Raw genomic sequence first — 8,244 nt, forward strand, 5'->3', positions numbered from 1 at the left:
ACCACACAACCAAGACACAACTACCAAACAACCACCACACAACCAAGACACAACTACCAAACAACCACCACACAACCAAGACACAACCACCATACAACTACCAAACAACCACCACACAACCAAGACACAACGACCAAACAACCACCACACAACCAAGACACAACTACCAAACAACCAAGACACAACCACCATACAACTACCAAACAACTACCAAACAACCACCACACAACCAAGACACACCTACCAAACAACCACCACACAACTACCAAACAACCACCACACAACTACCAAACAACCACCACACAACCACCACACAACCACCACACAACCAAGACACAACTACCAAACAACCAAGACAAAACTACCAAACAACCACCACACAACCAAGACACAACTACCAAACAACCACCACACAACCAAGACACACCTACCAAACAACCACCACACAACTACCAAACAACCACCACACAACCAAGACACAACTACCAAACAACCAAGACACAACCACCACACAACCAAGACACAACTACCAAACAACCACCACACAACCAAGACACAACTACCAAACAACCACCACACAACTACCAAACAACCACCACACAACCAAGACACAACTACCAAACAACCACCACACAACCAAGACACACCTACCAAACAACCACCACACAACCAAGACACAACTACCAAACAACCACCACACAACCAAGACACAACTACCAAACAACCACCACACAACTACCAAACAACCACCACACAACCAAGACACAACTACCAAACAACCACCATACAACCACCACACAACCAAGACACAACTACCAAACAACCACCACACAACTACCACACAACCACCACACAACTACAACACAACTACCACACAACCACCACACAACTACCAAACAACCACCACACAACCAAGACACAACTACCAAACAACTACCACACAACCAAGACACAACTACCAAACAACCACCACACAACCAAGACACAACTACCAAACAACCAAGACACAACTACCAAACAACCACCACACAACCAAGACACAACTACCAAACAACCACCACACAACCAAGACACAACTACCAAACAACCACCACACAACCAAGACACAACTACCAAACAACCACCACACAACCAAGACACACCTACCAAACAACTACCACACAACCAAGACACAACTACCAAACAACCACCACACAACCAAGACACAACTACCAAACAACCACCACACAACCAAGACACAACTACCAAACAACTACCAAACAACCACCACACAACTACCAAACAACCACCACACAACTACCAAACAACCACCACACAACCAAGACATAACTAGCACACCTATGTCTCACTACGGAAACAAAGAGGAAACGTCCTCTCTAGGGCCACCATCACTCCTCTCGCTTCCCTTTTACCACCCTACTCTCTCTCTCTCTCTCTCTCTCTCCATCTTTCTCCGTCTCTCTCTCTCTCTCTCTCTCTCTCTCTCCGACTCTCTCTCTCCCTTTTTCCGTCTCCATCACTAACCTGTTACCATTACCACCCATACCACTCCTACTACCACCATCACTAACCTGTTACCATTACCACCCATACCACTCCTACTACCACCATCACTAACCTGTTACCATTACCACCCATACCACTACTACTACCACCATCACTAACCTGTTACCATTACCACCCATACCACTCCTACTACCACCATCACTAACCTGTTACCATTACCACCCATACCACTCCTACTACCACCATCACTAACCTGTTACCATTACCACCCATACCACTACTACTACCACCATCACTAACCTGTTACCATTACCACCCATACCACTACCATCACTAACCTGTTACCATTACCACCCATACCACTACTACTACCACCCCCATCACTAACCTGTTACCATTACCACCCATACCACTCCTACTACCACCATCACTAACCTGTTACCATTACCACCCATACCACTCCTACTACCACCATCACTAACCTGTTACCATTACCACCCATACCACTCCTACTACCACCATCACTAACCTGTTACCATTACCACCCATACCACTCCTACTACCACCATCACTAACCTGTTACCATTACCACCCATACCACTCCTACTACCACCATCACTAACCTGTTACCATTACCACCCATACCACTCCTACTACCACCATCACTAACCTGTTACCATTACCACCCATACCACGCCTACTACCACCATCACTAACCTGTTACCATTACCACCCATACCACTCCTACTACCACCATCACTAACCTGTTACCATTACCACCCATACCACTCCTACTACCACCATCACTAACCTGTTACCATTACCACCCATACCACTCCTACTACCACCATCACTAACCTGTTACCATTACCACCCATACCACTCCTACTACCACCATCACTAACCTGTTACCATTACCACCCATACCACTCCTACTACCACCATCACTAACCTGTTACCATTACCACCCATACTACTCCTACTACCACCATCACTAACCTGTTACCATTACCACCCATACCACTACTACTACCACCATCACTAACCTGTTACCATTACCACCCATACCACTCCTACTACCACCATCACTAACCTGTTACCATTACCACCCATACCACTCCTACTACCACCATCACTAACCTGTTACCATTACCACCCATACCACTCCTACTACCACCATCACTAACCTGTTACCATTACCACCCATACCACTCCTACTACCACCACCATCACTAACCTGTTACCATTACCACCCATACCACTCCTACTACCACCATCACTAACCTGTTACCATTACCACCCATACCACTCCTACTACCACCATCACTAACCTGTTACCATTACCACCCATACCACTACTACTACCACCATCACTAACCTGTTACCATTACCACCCATACCACTACTACTACCACCATCACTAACCTGTTACCATTACCACCCATACCACTCCTACTACCACCATCACTAACCTGTTACCATTACCACCCATACCACTCCTACTACCACCATCACTAACCTGTTACCATTACCACCCATACCACTACTACCACCATCACTAACCTGTTACCATTACCACCCATACCACTCCTACTACCACCATCACTAACCTGTTACCATTACCACCCATACCACTCCTACTACCACCATCACTAACCTGTTACCATTACCACCCATACCACTACTACTACCACCATCACTAACCTGTTACCATTACCACCCATACCACTCCTACTACCACCATCACTAACCTGTTACCATTACCACCCATACCACTCCTACTACCACCATCACTAACCTGTTACCATTACCACCCATACCACTCCTACTACCACCATCACTAACCTGTTACCATTACCACCCATACCACTCCTACTACCACCATCACTAACCTGTTACCATTACCACCCATACCACTCCTACTACCACCATCACTAACCTGTTACCATTACCACCCATACCACTCCTACTACCACCATCACTAACCTGTTACCATTACCACCCATACCACTACCTACTACCACCATCACTAACCTGTTACCATTACCACCCATACCACTCCTACTACCACCATCACTAACCTGTTACCATTACCACCCATACCACTCCTACTACCACCATCACTAACCTGTTACCATTACCACCCATACCACTACTACTACCACCATCACTAACCTGTTACCATTACCACCCATACCACTCCTACTACCACCATCACTAACCTGTTACCATTACCACCCATACCACTCCTACTACCACCATCACTAACCTGTTACCATTACCACCCATACCACTCCTACTACCACCATCACTAACCTGTTACCATTACCACCCATACCACTCCTACTACCACCATCACTAACCTGTTACCATTACCACCCATACCACTCCTACTACCACCATCACTAACCTGTTACCATTACCACCCATACCACTACTACTACCACCATCACTAACCTGTTACCATTACCACCCATACCACTACTACTACCACCATCACTAACCTGTTACCATTACCACCCATACCACTCCTACTACCACCATCACTAACCTGTTACCATTACCACCCATACCACTCCTACTACCACCATCACTAACCTGTTACCATTACCACCCATACCACTCCTACTACCACCATCACTAACCTGTTACCATTACCACCCATACCACTCCTACTACCACCATCACTAACCTGTTACCATTACCACCCATACCACTCCTACTACCACCATCACTAACCTGTTACCATTACCACCCATACCACTCCTACTACCACCATCACTAACCTGTTACCATTACCACCCATACCACTCCTACTACCACCATCACTAACCTGTTACCATTACCACCCATACCACTACTACTACCACCATCACTAACCTGTTACCATTACCACCCATACCACTACCACTACTACCACCATCACTAACCTGTTACCATTACCACCCATACCACTCCTACTACCACCATCACTAACCTGTTACCATTACCACCCATACCACTCCTACTACCACCATCACTAACCTGTTACCATTACCACCCATACCACTCCTACTACCACCATCACTAACCTGTTACCATTACCACCCATACCACTCCTACTACCACCATCACTAACCTGTTACCATTACCACCCATACCACTCCTACTACCACCATCACTAACCTGTTACCATTACCACCCATACCACTCCTACTACCACCATCACTAACCTGTTACCATTACCACCCATACCACTCCTACTACCACCATCACTAACCTGTTACCATTACCACCCATACCACTCCTACTACCACCATCACTAACCTGTTACCATTACCACCCATACCACTCCTACTACCACCATCACTAACCTGTTACCATTACCACCCATACCACTCCTACTACCACCATCACTAACCTGTTACCATTACCACCCATACCACTCCTACTACCACCATCACTAACCTGTTACCATTACCACCCATACCACTACTACTACCACCATCACTAACCTGTTACCATTACCACCCATACCACTCCTACTACCACCATCACTAACCTGTTACCATTACCACCCATACCACTCCTACTACCACCATCACTAACCTGTTACCATTACCACCCATACCACTCCTACTACCACCATCACTAACCTGTTACCATTACCACCCATACCACTCCTACTACCACCATCACTAACCTGTTACCATTACCACCCATACCACTCCTACTACCACCATCACTAACCTGTTACCATTACCACCCATACCACTCCTACTACCACCATCACTAACCTGTTACCATTACCACCCATACCACTCCTACTACCACCATCACTAACCTGTTACCATTACCACCCATACCACTCCTACTACCACCATCACTAACCTGTTACCATTACCACCCATACCACTCCTACTACCACCATCACTAACCTGTTACCATTACCACCCATACCACTCCTACTACCACCATCACTAACCTGTTACCATTACCACCCATACCATCACTACTACCACCATCACTAACACTGTTACCATTACCACCCATACCACTCCTACTACCACCATCACTAACCTGTTACCATTACCACCCATACCACTCACTAGGCTACTACCACCATCACTAACCTGTTACCATTACCACCCATACCACTCCTACTACCACCATCACTAACCTGTTACCATTACCACCCATACCACTCCTACTACCACCATCACTAACCTGTTACCATTACCACCCATACCACTCCTACTACCACCATCACTAACCTGTTACCATTACCACCCATACCACTCCTACTACCACCATCACTAACCTGTTACCATTACCACCCATACCACTCCTACTACCACCATCACTGTTTACCTGTTACCATTACCACCCATACCACTCCTACTACCACCATCACTAATGTTGTTACCAGTTACCACCCATGGCCACTCCTACTACCACCATCACTAACCTGTTACCATTACCAGGCCATACCACTCCTACTACCACCATCACTAACCTGTTACCATTACCACCCATACCAGGCTACTACCACCATCACTAACCTGTTACCATTACCACCCATACCACTCCTACTACCACCATCACTAACCTGTTACCATTACCACCCATACCACTACTACTACCACCATCACTAACCTGTTACCATTACCACCCATACCACTCCTACTACCACCATCACTAACCTGTTACCATTACCACCCATACCAGGCTACTACCACCATCACTAACCTGTTACCATTACCACCTATACCACATTCCTACTACCACCATCACTAACCTGTTACCATTACCACCCATACCACTCCTACTACCACCATCACTAACCTGTTACCATTACCACCCATACCAGGCTACTACCACCATCACTAACCTGTTACCATTACCACCCATACCACTCCTACTACCACCATCACTAACCTGTTACCATTACCACCCATACCACTCCTACTACCACCCCCATCACTAACCTGTTATCCAGTGTACCACCCATACCAGGCTACTACCACCATCACTAACCTGTTACCATTACCACCCATACCACTCCTACTACCACCATCACTAACCTGTTACCATTACCACCCATACCACTCCTACTACCACCATCACTAACCTGTTACCATTACCACCCATACCACTCCTACTACCACCATCACTAACCTGTTACCATTACCACCCATACCACTCCTACTACCACCATCACTAACCTGTTACCATTACCACCCATACCACTCCTACTACCACCATCACTAACCTGTTACCATTACCACCCATACCACTCCTACTACCACCATCACTAACCTGTTACCATTACCACCCATACCACTCCTACTACCACCATCACTAACCTGTTACCATTATCACCCATACCACTCCACTACTACCACCATCACTAACCTGTTACCATTACCACCCATACCAGGCTACTACCACCATCACTAACCTGTTACCATTACTCACAGGCTACCAGGCTACTACCACCATCACTAACCTGTTACCATTACCACCCATACAGGCTACTACCACCATCACTAACCTGTTACCATTACCACCCATACCACTCCTACTACCACCCATCACTAACCTGTTACCATTACCACCCATACCACTGGCCTACTACCACCATCACTAACCTGTTACCATTACCACCCATCTCTCAGGCTGTTACCTACTACCACCATCACTAACCTGTTACCATTACCACCCATACCAATACACTGTTTACTATGTTGTTATCCAGTGTCACTCAGGCTGTTACCAATACACTGTTTACTATGTTGTTATCTAGTGTCTCTCAGGCTGTGGCAGGCTAATACACTGTTTACTATGTTGTTATCTAGTGTCTCTCAGGCTGTGGCAGGCTAATACACTGTTTACTATGTTGTTATCTAGTGTCTCTCAGGCTGTGGCAGGCTAATACACTGTTTACTATGTTGTTATCTAGTGTCTCTCAGGCTGTGGCAGGCTAATACACTGTTTACTATGTTGTTATCTAGTGTCTCTCAGGCTGTGGCAGGCTAATACACTGTTTACTATGTTGTTATCTAGTGTCTCTCAGGCTGTGGCAGGCTAATACACTGTTTACTATGTTGTTATCTAGTGTCTCTCAGGCTGTGGCAGGCTAATACACTGTTTACTATGTTGTTATCTAGTGTCTCTCAGGCTGTGGCAGGCTAATACACTGTTTACTATGTTGTTATCTAGTGTCTCTCAGGCTGTGGCAGGCTAATACACTGTTTACTATGTTGTTATCTAGTGTCTCTCAGGCTGTGGCAGGCTAATACACTGTTTACTATGTTGTTATCTAGTGTCTCTCAGGCTGTGGCAGGCTAATACACTGTTTACTATGTTGTTATCTAGTGTCTCTCAGGCTGTGGCAGGCTAATACACTGTTTACTATGTTGTTATCTAGTGTCTCTCAGGCTGTGGCAGGCTAATACACTGTTTACTATGTTGTTATCTAGTGTCTCTCAGGCTGTGGCAGGCTAATACACTGTTTACTATGTTGTTATCTAGTGTCTCTCAGGCTGTGGCAGGCTAATACACTGTTTACTATGTTGTTATCTAGTGTCTCTCAGGCTGTGGCAGGCTAATACACTGTTTACTATGTTGTTATCTAGTGTCTCTCAGGCTGTGGCAGGCTAATACACTGTTTACTATGTTGTTATCTAGTGTCTCTCAGGCTGTGGCAGGCTAATACACTGTTTACTATGTTGTTATCTAGTGTCTCTCAGGCTGTGG

At 46.0% G+C, this 8,244-nt stretch overlaps 1 long non-coding RNA gene across 1 annotated transcript; it reads right to left on the bottom strand.

The window, feature by feature from the left end:
* Positions 1 to 1,519: 1,519 nt before the first annotated feature.
* LOC127928085 (uncharacterized) lies at positions 1,520 to 5,484 on the bottom strand. Its single transcript, XR_008130333.1, has 5 exons — positions 4,437 to 5,484; positions 3,635 to 4,386; positions 3,070 to 3,210; positions 2,177 to 2,884; positions 1,520 to 1,806 (listed from the first exon to the last, which is right to left on the bottom strand). It is a non-coding gene; the product is annotated as an uncharacterized LOC127928085 (long non-coding RNA).
* Between the last annotated feature and the right edge of the window lie 2,760 nt (positions 5,485 to 8,244).

This window comes from Oncorhynchus keta, unplaced genomic scaffold, assembly GCF_023373465.1.
Source record: "Oncorhynchus keta strain PuntledgeMale-10-30-2019 unplaced genomic scaffold, Oket_V2 Un_scaffold_21284_pilon_pilon, whole genome shotgun sequence".
Taxonomy (NCBI): domain Eukaryota; kingdom Metazoa; phylum Chordata; class Actinopteri; order Salmoniformes; family Salmonidae; genus Oncorhynchus; species Oncorhynchus keta.